Source organism: Macaca nemestrina, chromosome 2 (genome assembly GCF_043159975.1).
Source record: "Macaca nemestrina isolate mMacNem1 chromosome 2, mMacNem.hap1, whole genome shotgun sequence".
In the NCBI taxonomy this organism is placed as follows: domain Eukaryota; kingdom Metazoa; phylum Chordata; class Mammalia; order Primates; family Cercopithecidae; genus Macaca; species Macaca nemestrina.
In genome coordinates this window covers 81,039,042-81,066,718 of record NC_092126.1, presented here as the reverse complement: position 1 = coordinate 81,066,718, position 27,677 = coordinate 81,039,042, and the positions used below count along the sequence as shown (strand labels likewise).

The 27,677-nt window shown below is 37.4% G+C and overlaps 1 protein-coding gene and 1 long non-coding RNA gene across 2 annotated transcripts in view; both read right to left on the bottom strand.

The window, feature by feature from the left end:
• The window catches only part of LOC112422917 (EGF-like and EMI domain-containing protein 1), a 584,541-nt gene that overhangs the window by 377,390 nt on the left and 179,474 nt on the right, over window positions 1–27,677 (bottom strand). The gene's annotated exons all lie outside the window — the stretch shown is intronic.
• LOC139361913 (uncharacterized) lies at window positions 8,770–23,940 on the bottom strand. Its single transcript, XR_011619880.1, has 2 exons — window positions 12,896–23,940; window positions 8,770–12,340 (listed from the first exon to the last, which is right to left on the bottom strand). It is a non-coding gene; the product is annotated as an uncharacterized lncRNA (long non-coding RNA).

Here is a 27,677-nt window from a genome sequence, read left to right as displayed (position 1 = left end):
TGACCTGCCTGAGATCATTCAGCTGGTTAGTGGGAGCCACAAATTAGATACAGCAGGCCCGTGCCAGAGTCCACTCTCTTAACCACGACAAGAACTCCCTCCTTGACCAAATCATCCTACTCTTGATATTGAATGAAGTTCCTCTTAGTAATTTCTCATCCACTCAGCCCCTCACTCTGCTCCTTGGCTGTAAATCCCCAGCAGTCTTTGCTGTGTTCAGAGCTGGGTTAAAACTCTCCTATCACAACAATCTTAAAGTCTTCCTTACCATTGTTAATAAATGTTGGGTGCAACGTTTTTCTTTCACAATCACGGTGCTGTATTACCTATGAAACGTGATTAAACAGGAATTGCATTGTAATGCCATTAAACTCAATAGAAAAGTGACATAACACAGCAGTTAGAAAGGCCTGCTGTAGGTGCTACCCCTAGGTTTGAATGTGGCTCTGCTATTAGCTAGCAGAGCTTTAGGAAAGTTTTAGGAACTTAAGAAAGTTGCCTATGTTCTCTGCTTTGGTGGCCTGTAAAATGGAGATAACAATAGTAGCTACTTCACAGATAATTTTGTCAAAATTAAATGTAGACATCATATATTAAGTTCTTAAAAGTTATTAGCTATTTTTGAGCTATCATCAAGAAACATATTGCTATACAATATTAAGTGAAGTAAACCCTGATCACTCTAATTCTGCAAACTATTCTCAAATTCCAGCAACTCCAAGTCCCCATTATCCTGCTGTATATTTTTTCTGTAGCACTTATCATTTAGCCTACTGTATAATTTACTTGTTACGTTTATTGTTATTTTTTGCCTCTTCTTTTAGAATGTAAATTTCCCAAGAGGAAAAATTTACTGTACCCTACCTATGGGAGGCACTGAAGCAGTATTTGTTGATTGGATGAATTTAATATTGGTGTATAAGGAAAATCAGGTGAAGGAAATGATGGAAGACAAGAGTAGAGATTGTGAAGAGTATCTGACACTGTCAGGGATGAAGCAATAGCTTATTTGCATACCCAATTTTCCTTTCACTATTGACTTTCTTTTCCCTAGACAGAGATGTGTCAGTTGCAGGGTTATTTTCTGACTTGATAGAATGAATAATTGACTAAAGAAATAAAAGAAAGGAGGAGGAGAGGTATATCTGAGAAAGACCAAGTGACAATGGGTGGGTTGTGGCAGGATTAGGCCAGAGGATTAAAAGTCAGAGTGGTCGGGCACAAGTGTTCATGTCTGTAATCCCAACAGTTTGGGAGGCCAAGACGGGACAATCACTTAAGGCCAGGAGTTTGAGTTGAGCCTCAGCAACATAGTAAGACCTCATTTCTACAAAGAAAAAATTAAAAATTTTAGGCGAGAGTGGTTGAATGTATCTGTAGTCCCAGCTACTAGGGAGGCTGAGGCAGGAGGATCACTTGAGCCCAGAGGGTTGAGGCTATGGTGAGCCATGATTGTGCCACTGTGTGCCACCTTGAGTGACAGAGTGAGGTCTTGTATTAAAAAAATAAATGAAATGAAATGAAATAAAGTAAATGTCAGAAGGAAGCCTAGGGGTAGTCAGGAGTTCTTGGCCACCACAGTTCCTTTACTACTGCCAGATCCCAGATCTAACTATTACGGTGCCTAAAAGGCACAAAAGGAGAAAAGACTAGGACAGAGCATGTGGACATGATTTAATGAGTGATAAATTTTCCTGATATATTTATGGAGTAGTGTTTCTCAACTTTTTTTTCATTATCACTACTAAGTAGCCTACTTACACATTTTTTTCCCTAACTGTCCCCACCCTTACCCCTATGAAATTCTATGAAAGACAGATATACTATGGCTCTCTTCATATTAGTGGGTAGCACTGACTTTTGGAGGACCACTATCTGTTGTAATACCTAAGATTTTTCTTTCACCCACTAAGAATCAATGTTTTGCTTCCCTGAAAACAATATTGCCCCCATTAAGAAAGCATACTTTAGAGTCACTGGTTTTTAAACTAGGTATCATTTGTTTTAATTTATAGATTAAATCAATGTTTCTCAACCTCAGTAGCATTGACATTTTAGATCTGATAATTCTGTATTGTGGAGAATTTGCCCTGTACGTTGCGAGATGTTGAGCAGTATTCCTGGTCTTTATTCCCTAGATGCCAGTAGCACACTCGCCTTGGTCAGGCAAACAAAAATATCTCTAGACATTATAAAATATCCACCCTTTACAGGTGGCAGTAGGATAAAATTGTCCCTAGTGGAGAATTCCTGGATTAAATAAATGAACAGAAGTGAATTATATTATTTTTCCAAGGACACAGCAAAATAAGGAAACTTTCCACTATAGACTAGTAGTTTTTCTATTCCCAAAATTTTCCTCAAGAATAAATACTAGACCATCTATAGCAAAAGTTTCAGAGAAATGTTTTATCTTGCCAAATTATTATTTTCTATAAAGCTAATAATCTTCAGTTTTATAATTCAGTACAAGTCAGCTTGTGTTTCTCATAAATTTTATTCTGAATACCTGGCCTGACTTTTAATAAAAAGGTTAAATACACAAACACACACACACACACACACACACACACACACACACTTGAATGTTATATATAAATAAATGTATATATTTGAATGTAATATATAAATGTATATATATTTGAGTACATATATTTGAATATTTTTATTACAATCTTCCATCTATATTTATGTCTTTTAAGTAAACTATATAAAATTTCCAAGATTTCAGTAGACTAAATATACCAAAATTATACCTTTTACTCAGAGAAAGCAAATATGCAAAAACAATGAGAATTTATAGTAGCTATATGTAAGAAAACAAATTTATGAAGACAGCTAATAATTATTCTTTGCTATGTTTTACGTTATAGATATATCTATCATGTTACAGAATTACATACAGCTCTGTAGTTAACTATTATTATCTCAATTTCACAGATAGGAAAATCAGTTCAGAGATGATAAAATAAATTGCCTAGGATCTGTCACACAGAAGGTGGCAGGATTTTGATTGAACTCAGCCTTATTCAGCTCCAAAAATTTCTGCTCAGTCCATAACAGACTTTTTGACTCAGTTTTCCTCCTAAATATTATTTTTTTCTTTTTCTTCACTGTAATACATTCCACAAATGATGAAAAAGAACTTCATCTTACCTGTAAAGGATGTTTTGAAGAGCTGAGGCTTTCTTTCAACATGAGAAATGCTAGTTTATTGATGCTTTAGATAAATCTCTCTTATGTTAAATCAACTAAAGCAAGCAAAAGGCAAAGACCAACCTTATCTCCATCAACAATAAATCTCCAGGGCAGTCTTTTATAACTTTCGATGTTTAATACTAAAGCAAAACAAGGTCTATGTCTTTTTATACGTTCTACACATCCAGAGAACCATTAAAATCAGCATCATGACTCAGATTTTACTTAAGCATAAACAAATAAACTTGTCCCAGCTTGGTGACAAGTTTAAGGCCCAATCCTAGCTCTTCAACAATTAGCAGTGTGATGTTGACCAACAGCTTCTTCTTCCTGAGCCATAAGCAAAACAAAATGGATTTCAACAGATTGCCAGACTCAAAGGCTTTCAGAGTTATTTGAAACCTGAGAAAAACTGGAGAGTCAAGTCTTTTTAAAATACATTTACATTTAATTTTTTCTTTAAACAAAATGAGGTGAAGCTGAACATTTGGGCCCTTGATTTGAGCTTAGGCAAAAGACCTCTGAATTAGTTATCTGGAAGGTCCCTTCCAAGTCTGGTATTCTATGAATTGAGATTTATTATTATTTTTATTTTTTTATTTTTGCCCTTAAGAAGCTTATGTTGGGGCCAGGTGTGGTGGCTCATGCCTGTCATCCCAGCCCTTTGAGAAGCCAAGTCGGGCAGATCACTTGAGGTCAGGAGTTGAAGACCAGCCTGGCCAACATGGTGAAACCCCATTTCTACTAAAAATACAAAAAGATTAGCCAGGCGTGGTGGTGCATGCCTGTAATCCCAGCTACTTGGGAGGCTGAGGCAGGAGAGTTGCTTGAACCTAGGAGCCGAAGGTTGCAGTGAGCTGAGACCGTGCCACTGCACTCCAGCCTGGGCAACACAGCAAGACTCTGTCTCAAAAAAAAAAAAAAAAAAAAAAGGAAGCTTATGTTTTAACCAAAAGCATAAGTTTAAAAATATCCTTTATCAGATTAAAGGAATGTAAACTTGCCAGTCTGAATTGTGTGGTATTAATTACATAATCCAAAGTCTTAGTACCTAGAGTATTGTGGCCTCTTAGACCCGAGGGTTTGTCAGAAATACTTCATCCCTAAGCCACAATCTGCATTTAACAAGATTATCTGGTGATTTTAACATACATTAAAGCTTGAGAAGCCAGGCCAAATTAGTGTTTCTCCAAGTTTGGATTGCTTACAAAAGACTCACCTTAGTGGGGCATATAATAAAGATGCAGATAACAGAGCCTACTAAAGACCCAAATCAGGATCCCTGAATATGGAGTCAGGAATCATTATTAATAAGCAGCCCAGATGATGCTCACACACGATAATATTTGAGAAATACCATTTAACATAGTTCAGAGATCTGAGTCTCTTGATAAGTTAGAAAGAGAAAAAGACACAGAAAAGGCTGTGGGTTTTCAAATAGAATATTGAATATCAGAATATTGCTTTCAACATTCAAGAAACTAGGGCAACTTAGAGCTAATTATCAAAAACAAGCAATTAAGTAGAGGTTAGCTGCAGGGGAGGGTGGTTGCCTGAATCACTTGGATATAGTTTGTCCCAGAAGTTAATAAGAAGGACTCCCACAGGAGTTATAAAAGACAATTTTTCAACTTGAGACCTGGAAGATAGGGCCACTGAAGGAAACCTTCCAGTGACCAGAGTTATATTTATCTTCCTGCCTGAGGCACTCACCAATTATGTGCACTATAAATGCAAGTTGGCCTTCCTGCTAGAAAAAGCACAAGGGTCGAGGAATGTCTTTCTATGTCCTGGTTTATTAGAAACAAGTTCTTAGAAAAACTTGCGAGCAAAAACTCACAAGCAAAGTGGGAAAGAAAAAAAAAACAACTCTAGGGATATAGTATGGAATTAAAACAAGCATTCACGTTCTGGAGAATAGAAGATTATGACAAAGAGGGAAAAAAAATGATAAATTCTACACACCTTCTACTCCAGTGTGGTCCATGAACCAGCAGCATAGCTTTTCCTAACAGCTTATTCTGAATGCAAACTCTCAGGCCCCCACTTAAAGCCACCCTGAAAAATGAATCTGCATCTTAGGAATATCCAATGGTGAGCCATATGCGCTGTATCGTATCAGTGGTTTTCAAAATTGGTCGCAAATTATAATCACCTTAGAATCTTTTAAAAAATTGAATTCCTAAAATTTTGTACTCCAGAATCTCTGAGAAAGGATCTCAGCCATCAACATTTTTCTGAAGTCCTCTATTGTAGCTAAGGTTGAAGACCACTGTTCTATTATATATCTTTGGATTCATGAAGTTACATTACAGATATAAGACTTTCTCAAAGAAGGTAGCCACTTACCTTTTTGATTAAGTTATAACATTCTGTGTGACACAAAACTTGAAGTTACTAATTAACAGAATACTGGGAGATAGTTTAGTGCACTGCTGCTAAATACAGGGAAGGCACCACATATTGATGTGTATTTGACAGCTAATAGAGAAGTTTGCTCTCTTCCTGTCCAAATGTATCAAATCCACCCGATACTCACTCATCAATTCTGCTAACCCTCTGAGAATAAGTGGAAAAGCCTAAAGAAATCTAAAATGCCCCTCTAACCACTTAAGTATTGTGAGAATATGCAGTATTTGCATCTGTTCTTGTAGTTAAAGGTCATGACATTATAAGACAACCGAGGATTTGAGATGTGAGTGTGTTTTAATAATCACATAATCTTGAGTCTAAGTTAAAAGGTCTTTGTTCAAATCTACAACACACATTTTAACTACCTGTACAATGAACACGCACTGACACTTTTACAGGCGGGAAAGCATCTTTAAAACATGGTAATTCCAATGTCTTCTTATAGAAGCAACTTATAATTCAAACATTTGAGATCATAAAATAGACATTCAGCAGAATCTCTTAAACTGTGATATAGAAAAAGATCTCTTAAACTGTGATATAGATAAAACTATACAATGGGATGTTATGAACTATACATATAGCCCGGAAAGAGTAATTTGGAGGAAGAACTCATCCATTCTCAGTCATAACTAACTTGAAGTTATGACTTAAGTCTGATACAATATTTAAAACTTCAAAGAGAGTATACAATATGAATAATAAATAAAATTGGGTTCAAAACTTAATATATTTAGTAAACAAATTCTAATTGGTTTCTCTAAGAAATTGGTTAGAACTCATAACAATACAGTAATAACAAGGCAGGCCACCTTGAAAAAAATGCTGTGTGACATGTAGAAGTCATGACTGAAATCTGCAAACCTGAGAGGAGAGCATGGAGAGAGCATATGTGTAAGAATTAAGAGGCTGCAACATATTTTTGCTTGTGGTCCTGACAATACAATAAATTTTAAAAATAAAAAATAAAGAATTATAAAAGAATAAAGATAGACACAAAAAAGTTTTAGTACACAGCAGACTGAACTGGAATCAACCATTTATTATATTACTCAACAAACATACTGAACGATAATTAGATATTGCACTATGCACTGAGGCTACAGACAGATGAAAGATGGCTAAAGAGGAGTTTATGTAAATATTGCTTTCTTAACAGTGAAGAGAAAATGAACTCAGAAACATAGAGAAAGCCTTTAACTACAGGATACTCTCATACAGTTAAGAGTAGGGGATGTGATGAATGCTTTACTTGACTAGTTGACAATCTCTTAGGAGGTTGAAAGAGCAGTGAAATGAGAAGTATCTCTCTCAACATCATTCTGCCTCAATGGAAGAAATGGCTGATTAAGGAAATCATTGAGACCTTGGGACAAAATGACACCATTATACAGTATACTAAGTAGTTGCGCATAATATCAAGAAAGGCAAGTTCAAAAATCTCAAGGGAAAAAAAAAAAACATGTCAAGGGAAAGATTTAAGATTTTCCAGACCATTTCTTGAGTACTAAAATAATAGGCATATTCCTATCAAGAGATGGTATACATGTCACAAAACGAATAAGAACATATATGACAAGAAATTCAATGAACAAATTAAAATCCCGAAATACTAAAATACTGAAAACCAAAATTTGATGGAGAAAAAGAAAAGCACCTAGCAGAAAGCCCATGGGGCATTAAGGATGAAAATGAACATGAGAAAAACAACAAGAAACAATTAATTGCTTAGGAATTCTCTATATTGTGATCAAAATGTCCTTCTTAATATGCAAAGCTGGTAACATATCTGAGGAAAGTTCTTAAAAGGCTTACCATCCCTCCCCAGTTCCCTTTATTCAGAATATATAGATACTTGTATATCCCTGAATATATGCTGTGATGTCAATTTCATTCTCTTTGAAAAAGAGAAATCGGTGCCTATCTTATTTAACTATGAGATGTACCTTCATCAAAAATATTTAACAATCTTGTTTTAAGGAGAGTGTCTTTTTATCTATCCATACTTGATTAACCCACACAAAAGCCAATCTACTATACATTTTTTCCCAAACAGGATTTATATGCACTTTAGAAAATATTCTGGGAAATGTTACTGTAAGAGATGAAGGAAACCAGGCATTTTAAATTCGATTACAATTGAAATATGAAAAGAAATTGAACTTCTATTAGCTTCTAAAAGTACAGCAGGCAGAATGAGTTTTTACAGTTTTCATTTGAAAAGAATAACACATCGAGTTGTCATTCCTTAAAATTATTCACTCACCTGTCTGTAGCCATTTATACGAATTGGCAATACATATTAAGCCATCTAAATTTAATCTATTTTAAAGTGTGAAACTACATTTTTAGAGCAAAATAGCCACATTTCATCCCAATTTAATAATAAAAGGTTAAAAAAAGTCTGCAATATGTAGAGATCATCTCACAATAGTGGTAAGTGAAATACCACCTTTTAGATTCTATAGATCAATTCCTAAAATGTACATCATTCAGAATTGATCATCCTCTTATCTAAAATGGTAAATAGTATTTTATTATGTTTAACTTCAGTAGCGTCCAGTGCCACTAGGAAAATATTTTAATCTTACTTTCAACCATGCATTCATAAATTCCAAAAATGATTCCCCTAAACTTCAAATATGTTTGGCTGACCAACATTCTTTTAAACAATAAAATTTACGTTCAGTCTACTTACATTAGTAACTGTTTTATTTGGCAAGTAATTGACTAAATTCAACTCTCTTCCTATGAAAATTTTTTAGAGAAAATAAAATCCTGCCGGGCGCGGTAGCTCACGCCTGTAATCCCAGCACTTTGGGAGGCCGAGGCAGGTGGATCACCTGAGGTCGGGAGTTCAAGACCAGCCTGACCAACATGGAGAAACCCTGTCTCTACTAAAAATACAAAATTAGCCGGGGTGGTGGTGCATGCCTGTAATCCCAGCTACTCGGGAGGCTAAGGCAGGAGAATCGCTTGAACCCCAGAGGCGGAGGTTGCGGTTAGCCGAGATCGCGCCATTGAACTCCAGCCTGGGCAAAAAGAGCGAAACTCCGTCTCAAAAAGAAAAAAGAAAAGAAAATCCTTAAGAACATCTAAGATAGCAAAAGGAAATAGGCATGACATCAAGCACATAGTTTATTTTAGATTCTACCTAAATTCTTTGTTTTTTTTTTTTGTTTTTTTTTTTTTTTTTGCGACGGAGCCTCGCTCTGTAGCCCAGAGATCTCAGCTCACTGCAAGCTCCGCCTCGTGGCTTCACGCCATTCTCCTGCCTCTGCCTCCTAAGTAGCTGGGACAATAGGCGCCCGCCACCACGCATAGCTAATTTTTTTTCTTTTTTTGTATTTGTAGTAGAGACGAGGTTTTACTGTGTTATAGTGCTCCGTCCGCCTTGGCCTCCGAAAGTGCTGGGATTACAGGCGTGAGCCACAGCGCCCAGCCTGCACTAGTGTTTTCAAAGCTGAACTACTATAACTTCTATTTGTAACAATATGTGTATATTTAATAAGTTTAAAATGTAAACCCCAAATGAAATTTTAAAAGATTTTTTAAGAAAAAATAAATTGATCTGCATGTACCCCATTCTTAGATTTACTTAGACCAGTGGCAGATCATTTAAATATCCTCAGAGGATAATTCAAGTAAATTCTGACAGACATTTTTCCCCAAAATTAAATAGTGTTTAGCAACCAGAGACATTTTTTAACTCTCTCTCAAGAAAAATACGATTCCATTCTTTTTGAAACCAGAGGGCGTTTGGTTTTGTTTTGCTTTGGGTATTTTTGTGAGTGTGCATCTTTAATTTTTTCACTTTTAATAAATATGGCCACAGATACATTCCTTTTAAACTCTTTACAAGAAAAAGAACAGTGCAAGAACAATAAATATAATCATGGGAAACTAATCAGGGAGATTAGGAAGACATGGTAAATGGGAGATTTGCCACATAATTTATATAAAGGTAACACCTACTATTAGGCTCTAACCCTTTCCTACTGAGGGTTGTAGAGCAATGTTGTCAAATCCTCTGATTTTTCTAAAAACAAAAATACCAATATTTATATGAATTATTCTGGCTTTCCAGTCTTTGCTACTTTGGGTCATGGGGGTCTCTGCCTTCTGGGCACATGGTGGGATGGCATGGCCTGGCTCTTAGCGACCAGACAGGGTCATGTGACTAATTCTGGTTAATGATTTGTAAATTACATCTTAACCGTGAATGTACAACCTTCCAAAGTTTTTTCGTCTCAGCTATCGTAACTGATATTCCAGGCCAGTGGCTGCTTTATCAAGGCAAATCTAAAGTGAAGACAATTCAGTGCAATTGTCCTCCCATAATAAATGTGTAACATGAGTAAGAAATAAAATGTTATTTTAAACTGCTGAGATATGTGTGGGTATGTGTTATTGTAAAATGCTTATCCTGGCGATAAGCGTTTTAGCTCAACTAAAAACAAAAATACAACACTATGTGTGCTAACACAAACCCACACACCAATGTGGATTTCAATATACCCACGGACTGTCACTCTAAATCACAATGAGTATGCTTAATATGAGAGCTTTTGTCCTTTGCATTCAATAAACAAAAAGTAAAATATTAGACTGCCAATAGAACATAGTATCCTGGCATTAATTTTTGAAGAAAGAGGGGGAAGAGGAGGGTGGAAGAATGAGAAGAAGAAAGAAGAGGAAGAAGAGAATAACAATGAAACAGAGCATACACAATTTTTTAAAATGTAGTAAGGTGATTAGACATGGTGAGTATTCTAAAACAGTCAAGTATGTTCAGAAGTCCATGTGGACACCCATCTTACCTTCCACAATTCCCTTTTCCAAATATACCTAGAGCCTTTCTGAAGCTTTCTAGATCCCCTCACAGCCTGAGTTTTAAACCTTTCCGCCCCTCCACTAAAGTCTTAGTTCACCTTTGAGCAATTTACAAGACCAGTTAGCAATTTACAAGACATTTATATTGTTTAGAGTCAATATATTCATGGCTATCAAAATATTGTTCCTTTTATACAATAGTATTTTCAAATATTGTCTGTCTGTACAGAACATGAAAAAAGTTATTTGAAAGGAAATTTGGGTCTGGCGTGGTGTCTCATGCCTGTAATCCCAACACTTTGGGAAACTGAGGTAATGCCTTGAGCCCAGGAGTCCGAGACCAGCCTGGATAACATGGCAAAACTCAATCTCTACTAAAAATACAAAAATTAGCCAGAGGCGGTGGCACGTGCCTGTAGCCCCAGATCCTTGGGAAGCTGAGAGGCAGGAGAATCGCTCGAGTCCAGAAGATGGAAGTTACAGTGAGCCAAGACAGCACCACAGCACCTCAGCCTGGGCGTGGGAGAGAAACCCAGTCTCCAAAACAATAATAACAACAAAGGAATTTGGAGGAAAGAGTCTTTATTCCAGGGAAGTTTGCAAACCCAGAAGAGGCAGCAGCCATCAGGGAAAGAGGAAGGTGCATTCCAGAGAACATAGAGAGCGTTCCAGTTTTACAGCAAATGTTCCTGCCGCTTCCCAATCCATTGAAACTCACTTAGTTCTGATTGGTGCTGAGTTCTGATTGGTCAATATAGCTGAGCCCTGATTGGCAGCGACCTGTGATTGGTTGGTTTGTGAGCCCCAAACCAGAAGTTTCTGTCAGATGTTTCTTTCAAATACCCCAGTGTATGTGTGTTGAGAAAGGAAGGAGGCGGGTATTCCAGCCACAGTTTATCTTGGCATCAACAGGAATTGGTTTGGTTTGATTGTATCTGGCTTCTGAAGAGACTTGAATGTTTTAGAATATTCACCAGGTCCAATCACCTTAATGCATTTTTTATTTTGTGCACTTTGTTTCATTCTGTTATTCTTCTTTTCTTCCTTTACTCTCTTCCTCTCTTTTGCTCCTTCTCTTCCCCCTCCTTCTTAAAAAATTAATGCCACGATTATATGTTCTATGTGGCAAGCTAATACAAGAGATCCTGTGGTACTTTTATAACACGGTTCTAAGAATCCAAAGTATGTCACCACTCCCTCACCAAGTTATGGTCACCTGGTTCTGTTTTAACTTTTAGGGGGTTTATTTTGTCTGTCAGTCAGGGACACACTTTAACAAAATTCTTCAACTGGAGAAGCAGAAGTCTATAGCTCAGTTGTTGAAGGTACAGATTCTACAGGTAGGCTGAGTTCAAATACTTATAGTGTGTGGCATTGGGAAAGTAATGGTCTGCTACTTTACCCATGTATTCTCATCTGCAAATTAAAGAAAAGAAGAATATATACCCTTATCAGGTTCTCTTAAGCACTTAGAACAGTGCCTGGCACATAATAGGTATCATATACATATTTGTTAAGTAAGTGAGTAAATAAATAAACAAACAAATAAATAAATAAATAAATAAATAAATGTGGGGAATATCAGGCTTCAGATTGCTGTGAAATACTGCCTAAGAGTTGGCAGGGCAGGAGCAGTGTGGGGAAACAAGGTTTCAGTAACTGTCAACATTCTTCAAATCTCACCATGTACTACTTTCATAGTCTGATAGTCAACTTACTCATTATTGTCAGCAAAAGGAGTCAGGGTCCCTGCTGCTGCTGCTGTTACTGCTGATGGCGGTGGTGTGTAATCTTAGTGAACATTCCTACATCAGGCTTACATGATTGGTAGTAAGAACTGAATTGCTGACAGCCATTTTCATTACAACAGGTTAAAAACAGTATTTAACAATAATACCTGAAAGGAGGGGAAAAAAAACTGACTCAGAAGCTAAACAAGACTGTCTGTCACTTGCTATTGTCAGTGTACTTGAAAAGCTATAACTCAACCCTCCAAAAGCCTCGCCTCAGAGCTTAAGCTCCAGTGAAAAGAAAAAACATGTCATTTCAACAAGTCTTTGCTCTTAACTTAGAAAATGACTTGGCTTTTCAGTTTATCTCTTTTTATATAGTCAAACATAAAATTTACGGGATGCATTTCATCAAAAGACTACTTCTTCATAAAATATTTTTCCCAGTGTATTTTGTATTCACACGATACTCCATAAAAGTGCAAATTTGTGTTGACTGTTTCTATACCCAGTTATATTTACAGACTTCCAGTAGACAATCATCAACAAAAAGCAACTCAAGAAGCTGCGTGCTTGCTCCTTGCCCTTCCCCAAATGCCTTTGTTTCTCGGTGTGCTTGTTGCTGTTGTTTGGTATACTCATTACGGTTGTTTTTATACTGTGATAATCCATAAACGGTGGTTCAGAAATTTATGAAATAAATCTATGCTTTCATATCATACCTTCTATTTGTTCTTTCTTTTTCAAGCAGAGGATGGAGTGGTATACAAACCAACTTAGAGGAATGCTTGATTTTTCTTACAGATTTCAAAATTTTTTTTCCAAGATTAAGAGTATCGAGGCGGTAATCTCAAGAAATATTTATAAATATTTAAGGAAACAGTTTCAATCTGTAGAAATTATCAGAATTGAAAATGACTTGAGAAGTTCAAAACGGAAACCTCTGAAACAAATTACAAAATAGTCATTCAGTATATTACGTTTTATGAAGACGTCTTTCATACCCATATGTGAGTCTTATTTATATCCTGAAATAAACAATGTCTCATTATAAAATTTACTACTTTATATCTTTTGCTTTTATTTCCTCCAGTCTTGACCTTATTGGTAATGTCTGAGGGGATCGGTAGGCTTGAAAACCTATTCGTATTTCTTCAAAAGACTGTATTTTGAAACAAAAAACAATTCGGTATGGTAACTACTTCTGATCCTTATAATATCACAGTTGTTTCTCTTTGCTTTATGAAATAGATTTCCATTTAGTGTCTGAAATCTTTACAAATGTCTTTAAAGAAGAAACTCCTGAGAGATTAAAAACATGGGAAATATGTTTTTGATGATAAACACTAAATTATACAATCACCAAAGTAATGGTTTTCTATTCACATGAAACACTGTATAAAATATTAAAAAAGCTAAACATTTTCTTGTTATTTTTCTGTACTCCTTCATGTTAATCAATATCCAAATCAAAGAACTTTGATGTTACCAATCAAAACTCAAATGTAAAAAAAAAAAAATGCATTGAAAAATTGTGTTAACTGATTAAGAGTCTTATAATGCATTTTTGGTATTAGATGTTAACTGTAACACTTATGCAGAATATCACATTTTATATGTACAAACAAGAACCTCTTTTGGCTAAAATGCATTCACTCTCTCATTCGACATTCAACAGGACAGACCTATTAATTATTCCTCCAAACTGCAAATACATTCATTTGAATGAGAGAACTCAGAAGCCCCATGGGGTTCTAATATAAAGGTTATTTTCCTTATAACAGAAGTAGATGTTTAAAGAAGTGATTCTAGAACTATGTGTATGGAGAAAAACTGATATGCAGGGGTTGAATTCTCATTTCACCCCCAATCCCCTTCCTTTTTAAAAGTCTAACTAATAAATTCAATTGTTGAAAGGGAGAGTCAAAAGAAACTTACAGAAAGCCTGGAAATGCATTTGGACTTTTCTTTAGTGGTTAAGCAATAGCTATTACAGGGCCAAATGTTTCATTTCCCATTACATCCTTTTGCAAACAGTCACCTGCAGAGCTGCACAGAAGAATAAGGTCCCAGCCTGAAGACTAGGCACACACAGATCTCTCACTAGCCATAGAGTGAGTTCAAGTCTTGTGGCCTCTGGAGATCAGTCTAAGCATTTATCCTTGCCAAAACTAAGGCAAATCAGCAAGAATAACTGTCAGAACCAAAAAGAAAAGCAAGCTAGCAGATGGTAGGAAAACAGGTGTAAGAAAATGGCATTAGAATAGGAGTGCCACCAGTATTGCATATCAAGCACTTAATATTGTCACTGGCTCTAGGTATGGAAGAAGCAGGCTCAGATGAAACACAGAGAACCTGAAACATAAGATCTGAGAGTTCTTGGAATATTTACGGCATATAGAACTCATGCATTCATTCGACATATTATTCGGTGCTTACCAGTATGCAGAGTGCAAAGATGGCAAAGGTAAAACAGAAATAGTTCTATACTTCAAAGAACTAACAATGAGTTGAGAAAGTTGAGTCAGTAAAGGGGCACTTAAAATATAGCCCAATACTATTTATAGTGAAATAAAATAGAAGATGCTTAAAGAGTCCAATGTAACAAACTGAGATTACTGAAAGTTCTTTTGAAAGAATCAAGTTATCTTGAATAACTAAAAGATAATTGCAGTTTTAATAAAATGTTGATTTATTTGCTACAAAAATAATTGTAGTAGAATTTAACCAAACGACAAAGTAGCCTGAGGGCAGGACAGTCTGGGGAGAGGCAACTAATGTTAAGACATGAAGGTGAAAATACCTACAGCTCATCTGAGAACTTTTAGAGATTTTGATATGTCTGTACACAGGATGAAAACAAAAACAAAAACAAAGAAGCTTGAGAGATCATTAGGGTCAGATTGTGAAAGGTTTGGTGCACCAAGCCCAGAAGTTTGCATTTTATTCTGTGGATTACTCGGAATCACTGAGATATTGTAGGCAGGGGAGTGATAGGCATAGATTTTTGCTTCAGAGCAATCCTTCTGGCGGGCTCAGGAAGAATACATGGAAGAGGAAAGGAATGATCTACAGAGTGACAAGAGGCCAGTGCACAGAGAAGACTTGAGAGCTTAAACTAAGGCAATGTCTGTGAGAGTGAAGAAGTAACAGATTCATGATAGGTTTAGGAAACTGAATCAATAGGGTTTGGTGATGAATTGGATAAGGAAAGGAATGAACCTCGCATGGCTATTGGATTTTTTATCAGGATGTGTCATTCACCCAGTATAATATATAGGAGGAGGAGCATATTAGAATGGAGGGAAATAAAAAATTGATTTAGAAGTCCCTGTAAGATATTTTAAAAGACCTATCTGGTAAAGAGCATTTAGATATAGAGATTTAGATATAGAGATTTAAAGTCCATAGAAATAGTCTGAGTTAAAGATATGAATTCAGTTGGCATTATGAACCCTGTATGTATATGAAAACATGAAAGAGAATATGAATATAAGAAAAGCATATGGCCTAAAATTGAGACAAATGAAACAAGACCATTTGAAGACAGATGCTTGTGTCTGGGATGCATGGATATAGGTATATCATGAAGCCAGCTCTAAGATCAAAATGGCATGAAAGGGTAAAACAAAGCAATATGGTATGATGCATATATACCTAGATATATATCCAAGAGAAAGGAAAACACATGTCCACATTAAAATTTGCACATAAATGTTTACAGCAGCATTGTTCATAGTAGCCAAAAAGTGAAAACAACCCAAATGTCTAGCAACTGATATACTGATAAGTAAAATGGGGTGTTTCCATACAATGTAATATTAAAGGAATGCAGTATTGAAACATATGCTACAAATATGGATGAAACTGGAAACATTTTGCTAAGTGAAAGATGTCAGTCACATTTATATGATTCAATTTATACAAAACACCCAGAATAAGCAAATCTATAAAAATAGAAAGTCGTTTTGTGGTTGCCTAGAGCTGAGGGGATGGAGGAAGTGGAGAGTGAAGGCTAAAGAATACACAAGGTTTCTTCTTGGGATGATGAAAATATTCTAAAATTGATTGTGGTGATGTTTGCACAACTATGAAAATACCAAAAGTGATTGAATTGCACACTTCAAATGAGTAAACTGTATGATATGTGAATTATATCTCAATAAAGCTATTAAAAATGGCATGAAAGGACACTTGAAAACATAGATATGATAAATGCTTGTAAATAGGCTTCAAAGTTATTAAAATTCCTCTGAAAGTTTATCTAAAGAAAAATTATCTATCCACTGCAATACATATTAGAAGCCATCAGTAGCAGGTAAATATTGGAGGTAGGAAAATAAAGGAGTCTAATCAGTCCAGTGAAGATTCCCCACCTCTTTAGTGAAAGCAAAATTCAAAGAGTAGGAAGGAAGCTACTTGAAGATGCATTTATGTAGTACAAGTAACATTTTTAATAAACTTAGGTTATTTCACATGTAAATGTAAAACATTTCACAGATTAGCCTTTGCATGTTTGTATATACTATCTCATGTGAAGAAAACTCACACTAGGAGACTTAATTTCTTAGGTTCCCTGTCATGTCCTTTCTTCCTTCACAACCCTAACTGTTGCTGAAAGGAATGAAGAAAACGTGATCAATTCCTAGTGAAACAGGCCTAAGTTTACAAATTTACTTCTCAAGATTTTTGTAAGGAAAATTATGAAGCATTTAACAGAGTTGCCAGTCAAACAGCTTTCTTTTTTGACTTTGTCTCATTGCTTCACTCTTCTCCCAAAATAACTTTGTTCCTCCTCACATCTCCATACCTTTACTCATGATTACCATCCCCTCCATCTGTCCTCCCTCCCCTGCTCCCTCTCTCTCCATATTCCACAGTTCTTAAGGAGTCAATGAACAAAGTTCATCCCATCTCTTAAGTTTAGGGCCCACAGAAATTTCTCCTTTTACCAAACTTCTGTTGCAGTTACAGGTAGAATCTCACAACTTGGTGTTTTCTAACTTAATGTGTGTGTTCTATCTTCTTAATCAGAAAGTGACTCAACAGAGGACAGGATGTTTCTCTACGTTCTCTATGGCGTCCAGCATAATGCTGCCAAAGTAACATACTCTCATTAAATACCTGATGACTGCATAAAACAAAAGAACATGTAAAGAATTATTAATGTTCCAAAATTATTTCCTATACATGTTAAAATAATTGATAAACATATCAGAAAGCATTATTTCTCTGTGCTTGATATCAAGTTTCATAACCCTAATATGTGCTGTGAGTTTGTCAAGTTCTACATACACACTATCTAAGTATAGTCCTATAACAGTCCTATGAGGTGGTTATTCATTATCTTCACCCTACAGATGAAAAAGCATAATTTAATAATTTGCTCAAGTTCACAAGGGTTTCCCCTGATTAAATCAAATAAATTTGTTAGAATATTTGTTCTTTGTGCCATCCAATTTTGGCCAAAGCATTTCTAACAAAATACTGAAAGATACAATGGTTCAGAGTCAGGAAAAGGTAAAACAGAAATAGTTCTATACCTCAAAGAACTAACAATGGTTGAGAAAGTTGAGTCAGTAAAGGGACACTTAAAATATAGCCCAATACTATTTATAGTGAAATAAAATAGAAGATGCTTAAAGAGTCCAATGTAACAAACTGAGATTACTGAAAGTTCTTTCGAAAGAATCAAGTTATCTTGAATAACTAAAAGCTGAATTTAAATCATAAGCTCTCAGAATCACAGTTATCTCAAATATATATAATGGGGTTGATAATATCTGATTCTCAATGGCATGAGAAATTAATTCATTTGAAAGCTCCCAGCAAGGGTGAGAAAATAACATTATTTAATTCTCAATCTCCTTGAATAATAATTATTTCTAGAAGTTTACCACTATTTTTAGAAGGGAACATATTAGCAATTCTAGAGGTGTTAAAGCATTTTCCAAAATATTAATGCAGATGTATATTTGCTATAATCCCACAATTTTATGCTTTTCTTCAGATAGATGACAAGTCATAAGACTTGCCAATTATGACATCTTGCTCTTATCAAAGGCCAAGTTGTGGATTCTACCAGTAATATTACAAATCACTCCTGATTTGCTCCTAAATGAAGAGTAGCTCTCAGTTTCTTCAGCAAGTAACCCAAAGTGGGAACTTGAAAATGAGATAAGGCAAAGTATGTAAAAGTTTTTTTTAAGTTGGCATGGGTTTATATGTGTGTGCCAGTGCATGCTCAGGAATGGTGAAGGACAAAATAAAGAAGGATGAGAAAACAAAGATGCTAATCTAGAACAGTTCTTTTAGGCATTCTTCTTTGGCACTGCATTCTTCTATAAGAAGTATCCCTCACTAACTAATTGCTTGTTTATTCCCCTTTGGAAAAAATCATAAGAACAGGCCTACCAACAAAGTGTAAAATATGAGTAACAGTTATCCTTGCTAAGTATAATAAGTCGTGTAGAGCAATGACAGTGAAACACACTCAGCTATGTGTGTAACCAGCCTACTCCTTGAATCTGGGGAAGAAGCCTCAGTACCTCCTAGCAAAGATCTCCAAACTGTACTCCAAACTCACAGAAGGAAATTCCCTGTACACCTGCTTGCATTATTTCCTTAGGGGCCAGACCAATCCTGCTGATATATAAGTGAGTGAATACTGTTTTTATGGTAGGTTGACAAATACTTATTGACTGCTCACCACATGAGAGTACCATGTGGATACGTCAGTGCACAAACAAAAAGTTACTTCACTCTTGAAGCTTACAGTAAGTTGAGAAAATAGAGAGTATAGGGCAGTCATATAATTTATTATTTAAAATGAGACACTTTTGGAGTGAAAGGAGGTTCTATGAACAGTTAACCTGGAACAAAACTGTCTGGGGCAAACTGAAATGTATATTCAAATACTCTGAAGACAAAGAAATGTATATAATAATTTTACACAAAAAATGACAAAAAGAGTGTACAATCATAACAGCTTTACTCTTTTTCATGGGTCTTTTAAAGTTTTGCTTCCCTAGCACTGTATGAAATTTCAGCCAGTCTCATGACTTCTCCTATGTTCTTTTGTCACAAGAACAATTCTCTCCAGTAATTCAAATATCCTCTCCTGTATAATAATTAAAGCTCCCAACTTAATTTCCTTTAAAACAGTGGTTCTCAATTTGGGAAGGGCGTGGTAAAAAAGGAGAGATATTTTGCCCTAAAAGCCATCAGGGAGTATCTGGAGACATTTTTAATTGTCACAACTAGGGACAGGAGATGCCACAAGCATGGTGAGACACCAGGGATGCTGCTAAGCATCCTGTAATGTACAGGACAGCCTCCTATAAAAATGAATCATCTGTTCCAAAATCTCAATAATGTAGAGCTTGAAAAACCCTGCTGTAAGGTAAATGTTCTCTCCTAGCTGGAGCTTAGACCTAAAAATCTGCAAAGGCAACAGGGGTAAGTAAGATTCTTCTTTCTCCCTTAACTTCATTCCTCCAGCAGTAGTTCCTCATCTTTCAATTTAGATCTAGAGAAATAAAGGACTATGAATCAAGGGCATATTCTTATAGCTGTTAATTATAATCTGGAATTTTTCTTTTTTGGATGCAGTGGACACACACTTGCTGTCAGTTTTAGTGTTGTTAGTTGTGTTGTTTTAAACAACACCAGGGTAATAATGAGCAGTGTACAATGCCTCTCCGGGTCAAAAGACGTGGAAGTATTGATTAAATTTAGAAAAGAGGAAGTTCTTGATGACCTGAGTTGGAACTATGTAAAGTTGGAACTGGGAGAGTTGTAAGCAAAAGCCAGATTAAAGAATGAACAGTAGACAAATCATAAGAAAAGTGTTTCTATAGGCTCATTTTTCTAAACATTTGGCTCACGTTGGCACCGGAGAAGCTGCCTACATGATAAAATTAGAGAGAAACAGCCTGAAATATATGTCAGTAGAATAAATTATTGGTGTTCTGAGCTTTGCCTTGTGAAGGCTCTCCATTAAAAAGTAAGTAAGTTAGCTGAAAAGTCATCATCTGAAAGCCCATTAATATATCTGCAGTGATTAGTTTATCAATTCCTTGGTCAAAGGCTGGGACCAGGACAAGTTCATTGTGAAGTGCATTAAGAGTGTGAGTATATGCATGCAAGCCCAGACATTAGTGGGAGAGGAAGATGTGGAATAAAAAGAAAACTAAAATATGTAACATTAAATATAGTCTAAGATGTTTGTGTTGGAGATAGTATAGAGATTCCAAGGACCTGGGGAGAGGGGACAAAAAAAACTTCTTTGGAGAACACCTGTGGTAGCAAATCCCCAAACTTTGACAGATTTTACCCCAGATTCCCTTCATATTATATACAACCCTTCTCAAGAGAAATAAAAGCAGAAGTCCTGGGATTTGCCAGATTCTGTGGCCTGTACACCTGGGTTCACATTCCCTGTAGGCAAGACTGGCTCAGGGTGTGACTGGCCTCTTCCAGGAGTCATCAGAATTATTCATACATGATCAAAACTTTTCACTGGCTACCTGAACAAAGACCATTGTCTGCCAGCAGCATCAAGTTCCTAACCCTGCCTGGGGCCTTGGCCACTCAGACACTTAAATGTTGATATCAAATAATCCCACCATACCTCACCCCCCAACCCCTGCCATCCTGCTGCTATAGCATGATCTATCCTATCCTATGTGGCTTCCCACATGTGTCAAGGGTAGGGGAGTCTTTATAATATGGATTCCTGAGCCATCATATTTCTGCTATTTCATGTTTAGTAAGACTGGATTGGAACCAAGTGTCTTAGTCAGCTCCAGTTGCTATAACAAATTACCATACACTGGGTGGCTTAAACAACAGAAATTTATTTTCTCACAATTGTGGAGGCCAGGAAGCCCAAGATCAGGGTGCTGGTCTGTCCATTTCCTGGTAAGGGCTCTCTTTCTGGCTTGCAGGTGGCCACCTTCTTGCTGTCCTCATTATCACATGGCCTGTTCTAGAGGCATGTGTGTGGAGAGAGATAACTCTCTCTCTCTTTCTCTTCTTATAAGGACACTAATCCTATCAAATTAGGATCCAACAATTTAACCTTAATTACCTCCTAAAAACTTTCTCAAAATACAGTCACATTGAAAGTTAGAGCTTCAACATTTGAACTTAGGGGGAACAATTCAGTTAATAACATCATGCCCTTACCCCCATAATTTGTATTTTGATATGCAAAATACATTCATTCCACCCGAAGAGATCCAAAAGTCTTAACTCACTCCAGCATCAATTCTAAAATTTAAAATCCAACGTCTCATCTAAATTTCTAAGTGGATTGGAAGTATGATTCATCCCCATGCACAATTCTGCTCCAGCTGTAAATCTGTGAAATCTGATAAGTTATGTGCTTCCAAAAGACAATAGTGGGACAGTCATAGGATAGACATTCCTATTCTAAAAGGAATAAATCAGAAGGAAGAAAGCGCTGACAAGATCCAAGCAAATCCTAAACCTCTCAAGGAAAACTCCATAAAATCTAAAGCCTTGATAGTAATCTTGTTCTTTTGGCTTAATGTTCTGCCTTCTAGACTCACTAAAGTGCTGGCTCAGCCTTCTAGACCCACCAGGATAGCATGTCCTGCTCCTAAGGCTCTGCCAGGTTGAGGTCAAACCCCCATGGCTCCAGGCGACCCTGCCCCCATGACTCAGGTGGAGGCCATCTAGGTTATTAAAGACAAGTCAGTGGCTCTGGTTACCTTTGAATTGCCTTTGGATTCTTCTTCCCTTTTGTTGAAGAATTGACACCTTCCCAGGTGAGTAGCATTATCATCCTGTCCTGTAGAATCTAAGAATTATTATGGCCTTCCTTCATTTCATTATGTCTCCATTCCCATCACTTGCAACTGGCAGTGTCTCTGTTCATATAATCCCATAATTTCTTTAACTAGTGGTAGTCCAGTCACACTCTTGATGTTTTCTTCCGAACAGGCTTTCTCAATTTTTACATTATGGAGAGGATAGAATTTTCCAAATCTTTAAGTTTTAATTTTCTTTTGCTTAACAATTCCTTCTTCAATTCACCTCTCTTATTTTGCATTTTACTATAAGCAGTAAGGAGGACCCAAGCCACACTTTCAATACTTTGCTTAGAAAGCTCTTCTGATAAATATTCAATTTCATCACTGGTAAGTTCCACCTTTCAAAAAAAAAACCCCCACTAGAACAAAGCTCAGCCAAGATCTTTGCCACCTTTATCACAAGGATTGCCTTTCTTCCAGGTTCCAATAATTTCTTTTTTCTATCTGAGATCTCAATGGAATGACCTGTAAGGTCCATATTTCTATAATTTGTTCATGATTATTTGTGTATTCTCTAAGAACATGGAAGCTTCTCTCCATATTTCCTTCCTTTTCTTGACATTTCACCAGAATCACCTTTAACATCCGTATTTCTAGAATGTACCTCAAAACTCTTCTAGCCTACCATTACCCAGGTCCAAAGCTGCTTTCATATTTTTAAGTATTTGTTACAGCAGTAACCACACTTTTTGGTGCCAAAATCTGTCTTAGTTTGGGCTGTCGTAACAAAATATCATAGCTCGAGTGGCCTACACAGCAGAAATTTATTTTCTCACCATTCTGGAGGCTGGAATTGCAAGACTGGAATGGCAGCATGGTTGGGTTTTGAATGTAAAGGCTGTCTTCTAGGCTTGCAGGCAACCACTTTCTTGCTGCATCCTCACATGGCCTTTTCTTAGTGTACACAGGTGTAGAGAAAGAGACAGAGAAAGAGAACCCTTTTCCTCTTCTTATAAAGGCCACTAGTTGTATTGGATTAGAATTAACCTTTATGAGCTCATTTAAACTTATCTCCTACAATCCCTACCTTCCAAAACAGACACATTGGAGGCTAGGAATTCAATGTCTGAATTTGAAGAAGGGTGACAATTCAGTCCACAGAACCAGGGAATCTGCATTTTCTGCCAGCATCCAAGATTAGTCAAAGATATGTAGTTTAAGGATTTGACTTTGAGAGGCTCTACTTCAGAACACATTCCCATTCGTCCTTCCTACAATGAATAGAAACTGAATTGTAATTGAATGTAGTCCTAAAATACATAATACAATACCACGTAAATTACTCCTACTGCATGTCAGTGCTGGTAAGAATATTATGCATTACAAGCCGTCATATATATGAGAAAACTGAAGACTATGATGCTGAGTAACTAAAGAATGTTTTCCTTGAGTAGTTATTTAGATAACCTTTAAGAAGCATTGAGATGTGGCAAAATTTTTTGAAAGTTACTAAATAAGACAAACATACTTCCAAACATTTACTTAAAGAAACATGAGATAGCTTCTGGAGCAAGATGGCGGAATAGGAACGGCTCCAGTCTCCAACTCCCAGCGCGAGCGACACAGAAGACCGGTGATTTCTGCATTTTCAACTGAGGTACTGGGTTCATCTCACTGGGGAGTGCCGGACGATCAGTGCTGGTCAGCTGCTGCAGCCCGACCAGCGAGAGCTGAAGCAGGGCGAGGCATTGCCTCACCTGGGAAGCGCAAGGGGGAAGGGAATCCCTTTTCCTAGCCAGGGGAACTGAGACACACAACACCTGGAAAATCGGGTAACTCCCACCCCAATACTGCGCTTTAAGCAAACAGGCACACCAGGAGATCATATCCCACACCTGGCCGGGAGGGTCCCACACCCACGGAGCCTCCCTCATTGCTAGCACAGCAGTCTGTGATCTACCCGCAAGGCAGCAGCGAGGCTGGGGGAGGGGCACCCGCCATTGCTGAGGCTTAAGTAGGTAAACATAGCCACTGGGAAGCTCGAACTGGGTGGAGCTCACAGCAGCTCAAGGAAACCTGCCTGTCTCTATAGACTCCACCTCTGGGGACAGGGCACAATTATACAACAACAAAAGCAGCAGAAAACTCTGCAGACGCAAACGACTCTGTCTGACAGCTTTGAAGAGAGCAGTGGATCTCCCAACATGGAGGCTGAGATCTGAGAAGGGACAGACTCCCTGCTCAAGTGGGTCCCTGGCCCCTGAGCAGCCTAACTGGGAGACATACCCCACTAGGGGCAGTCTAATACCCCACACCTCACAGGGTGGAGTACACCCCTGAGAGGAAGCTTCCAAAGCAAGAATCAGACAGGTACACTCGCTGTTCAGAAATATTCTATCTTCTGCTGCCTCTGCTGCTGATACCCAGGCAAACAGGGTCTGGAGTGGACCTCAAGCAATCTCCAACAGACCTACAGCTGAGGGTCCTGACTGTTAGAAGGAAAACTATCAAACAGGAAGGACACCTACACCAAAACCCCATCAGTACGTCACCATCATCAAAGACCAGAGGCAGATAAAACCACAAAGATGGGGAAAAAGCAAGGCAGAAAAGCTGGAAATGCAAAAAATAAGAGCGCATCTCCCCCGGCAAAGGAGCGCAGCTCATCGCCAGCAACGGATCAAAGCTGGACGGAGAATGACTTTGACGAGATGAGAGAAGAAGGCTTCAGTCCATCAAATTTCTCAGAGCTAAAGGAGGAATTACGTACCCAGCGCAAAGAAACTAAAAATCTTGAAAAAAAAGTGGAAGAATTGATGGCTAGAGTAATTAATGCAGAGAAGGTCATAAACGAAATGAAAGAGATGAAAACCATGACACGAGAAATACGTGACAAATGCACAAGCTTCAGTAACCGACTCGGTCAATTGGAAGAAAGAGTATCAGCGATTGAGGATCAAATGAATGAAATGAAGCGAGAAGAGAAACCAAAAGAAAAAAGAAGAAAAAGAAATGAACAAAGCCTGCAAGAAGTATGGGATTATGTAAAAAGACCAAATCTACGTCTGATTGGGGTGCCTGAAAGTGAGGGCAAAAATGGAACCAAGTTGGAAAACACTCTTCAGGATATCATCCAGGAGAACTTCCCCAACCTAGTAGGGCAGGCCAACATTCAAATCCAGGAAATACAGAGAACGCCACAAAGATACTCCTCGAGAAGAGCAACTCCAAGACACATAATTGCCAGATTCACCAAAGTTGAAATGAAGGAAAAAATCTTAAGGGCAGCCAGAGAGAAAGGTCGGGTTACCCACAAAGGGAAGCCCATCAGACTAACAGCAGATCTCTCAGCAGAAACTCTACAAGCCAGAAGAGAGTGGGGGCCAATATTCAACATTCTTAAAGAAAAGAATTTTTAACCCAGAATTTCATATCCAGCCAAACTAAGTTTCATAAGTGAAGGAGAAATAAAATCCTTTACAGATAAGCAAATGCTTAGAGATTTTGTCACCACTAGGCCTGCCTTACAAGAGATCCTGAAGGAAGCACTAAACATGGAAAGGAACAACCGGTACCAGCCATTGCAAAAACATGCCAAAATGTAAAGACCATCGAGGCTAGGAAGAAACTGCATCAACTAACGAGCAAAATAACCAGTTAATATCATAATGGCAGGATCAAGTTCACACATAACAATCTTAACCTTAAATGTAAATGGACTAAATGCTCCAATTAAAAGACACAGACTGGCAAACTGGATAAAGAGTCAAGACCCATCAGTCTGCTGTATTCAGGAGACCCATCTCACACACAGAGACATACATAGGCTCAAAATAAAGGGATGGAGGAAGATTTACCAAGCAAATGGAGAACAAAAAAAAGCGGGGGTTGCAATACTAGTCTCTGATAAAACAGACTTTAAACCATCAAAGACCAAAAGAGACAAAGAAGGCCATTACATAATGGTAAAGGGATCAATTCAACAGGAAGAGCTAACTATCCGAAATATATATGCACCCAATACAGGAGCACCCAGATTCATAAAGCAAGTCCTTAGAGACTTACAAAGAGACTTACACTCCCATACAATAATAATGGGAGACTTCAACACTCCACTGTCAACATTAGACAGATCAACGAGACAGAAAGTTAACAAGGATATCCAGGAATTGAACTCAGCTCTGCAGCATGCAGACCTAATAGACATCTATAGAACTCTCCACCCCAAATCAACAGAATATACATTCTTCTCAGTACCACATCGTACTTACTCCAAAATTGACCACGTAATTGGAAGTAAAGCACTCCTCAGCAAATGTACAAGAACAGAAATTATAACAAACTGTCTCTCAGACCACAGTGCAATCAAACTAGAACTCAGGACTAAGAAACTCAATCAAAACCGCTCAACTACATGGAAACTGAACAACCTGCTCCTGAATGACTACTGGGTACATAACGAAATGAAGGCAGAAATAAAGATGTTCTTTGAAACCAATGAGAACAAAGATACAACATACCAGAATCTCTGGGACACATTTAAAGCAGTGTGTAGAGGGAAATTTATAGCACTAAATGCCCACAAGAGAAAGCAGGAAAGATCTAAAATTGACACTCTAACATCACAATTAAAAGAACTAGAGAAGCAAGAGCAAACACATTCGAAAGCTAGCAGAAGGCAAGAAATAACTAAGATCAGAGCAGAACTGAAGGAGATAGAAACACAAAAAACCCTCCAAAAAATCAATGAATCCAGGAGTTGGTTTCTTGAAAAGATCCACAAAATTGACAGACCACTAGCAAGACTAATAAAGAAGAAAAGAGAGAAGAATGAAATTGACGCAATTAAAAATGATAAAGGGGATATCACCACCGACCCCACAGAAATACAAACTACCATCAGAGAATACTATAAACACCTCTATGCAAACAAACTGGAAAATCTAGAAGAAATGGATAATTTCCTGGACACTTACACTCTTCCAAGACTAAACCAGGAAGAAGTTGAATCCCTGAATAGACCAATAGCAGGCTCTGAAATTGAGGCAATAATTAATAGCCTACCAACCAAAAAAAGTCCAGGACCAGATGGATTCACAGCTGAATTCTACCAGAGGTACAAGGAGGACTTGGTACCATTCCTTCTGAAACTATTCCAATCAAGAGAAAAAGAGGGAATCCTCCCTAACTCATTTTATGAGGCCAACATCATCCTGATACCAAAGCCTGGCAGAGACACAACAAAAAAAGAGAATTTTAGACCAATATCCCTGATGAACATCGATGCAAAAATCCTCAATAAAATACTGACAAACCGGATTCAGCAACACATCAAAAAGCTTATCCACCATGATCAAGTGGGCTTCATCCCTGGTATGCAAGGCTGGTTCAACATTCGCAAATCAATCAACATAATCCAGCATATAAACAGAACCAAAGACAAGAACCACATGGTTATCTCAATAGATGCAGAAAAGACTTTTGACAAAATTCAACAGCCCTTCATGCTAAAAACGCTCAATAAATTCGGTATTGATGGAACGTACCTCAAAATAATAAGAGCTACCTATGACAAACCCACAGCCAATATCATACTGAATGGGCAAAAACTGAAAAAATTCCCTTTGAAAACTGGCAGAAGACAGGGATGCCCTCTCTCACCACTCCTATTCAACATAGTGTTGGAAGTTCTGGCTAGGGCAATGAGGCAAGAGAAAGAAATCAA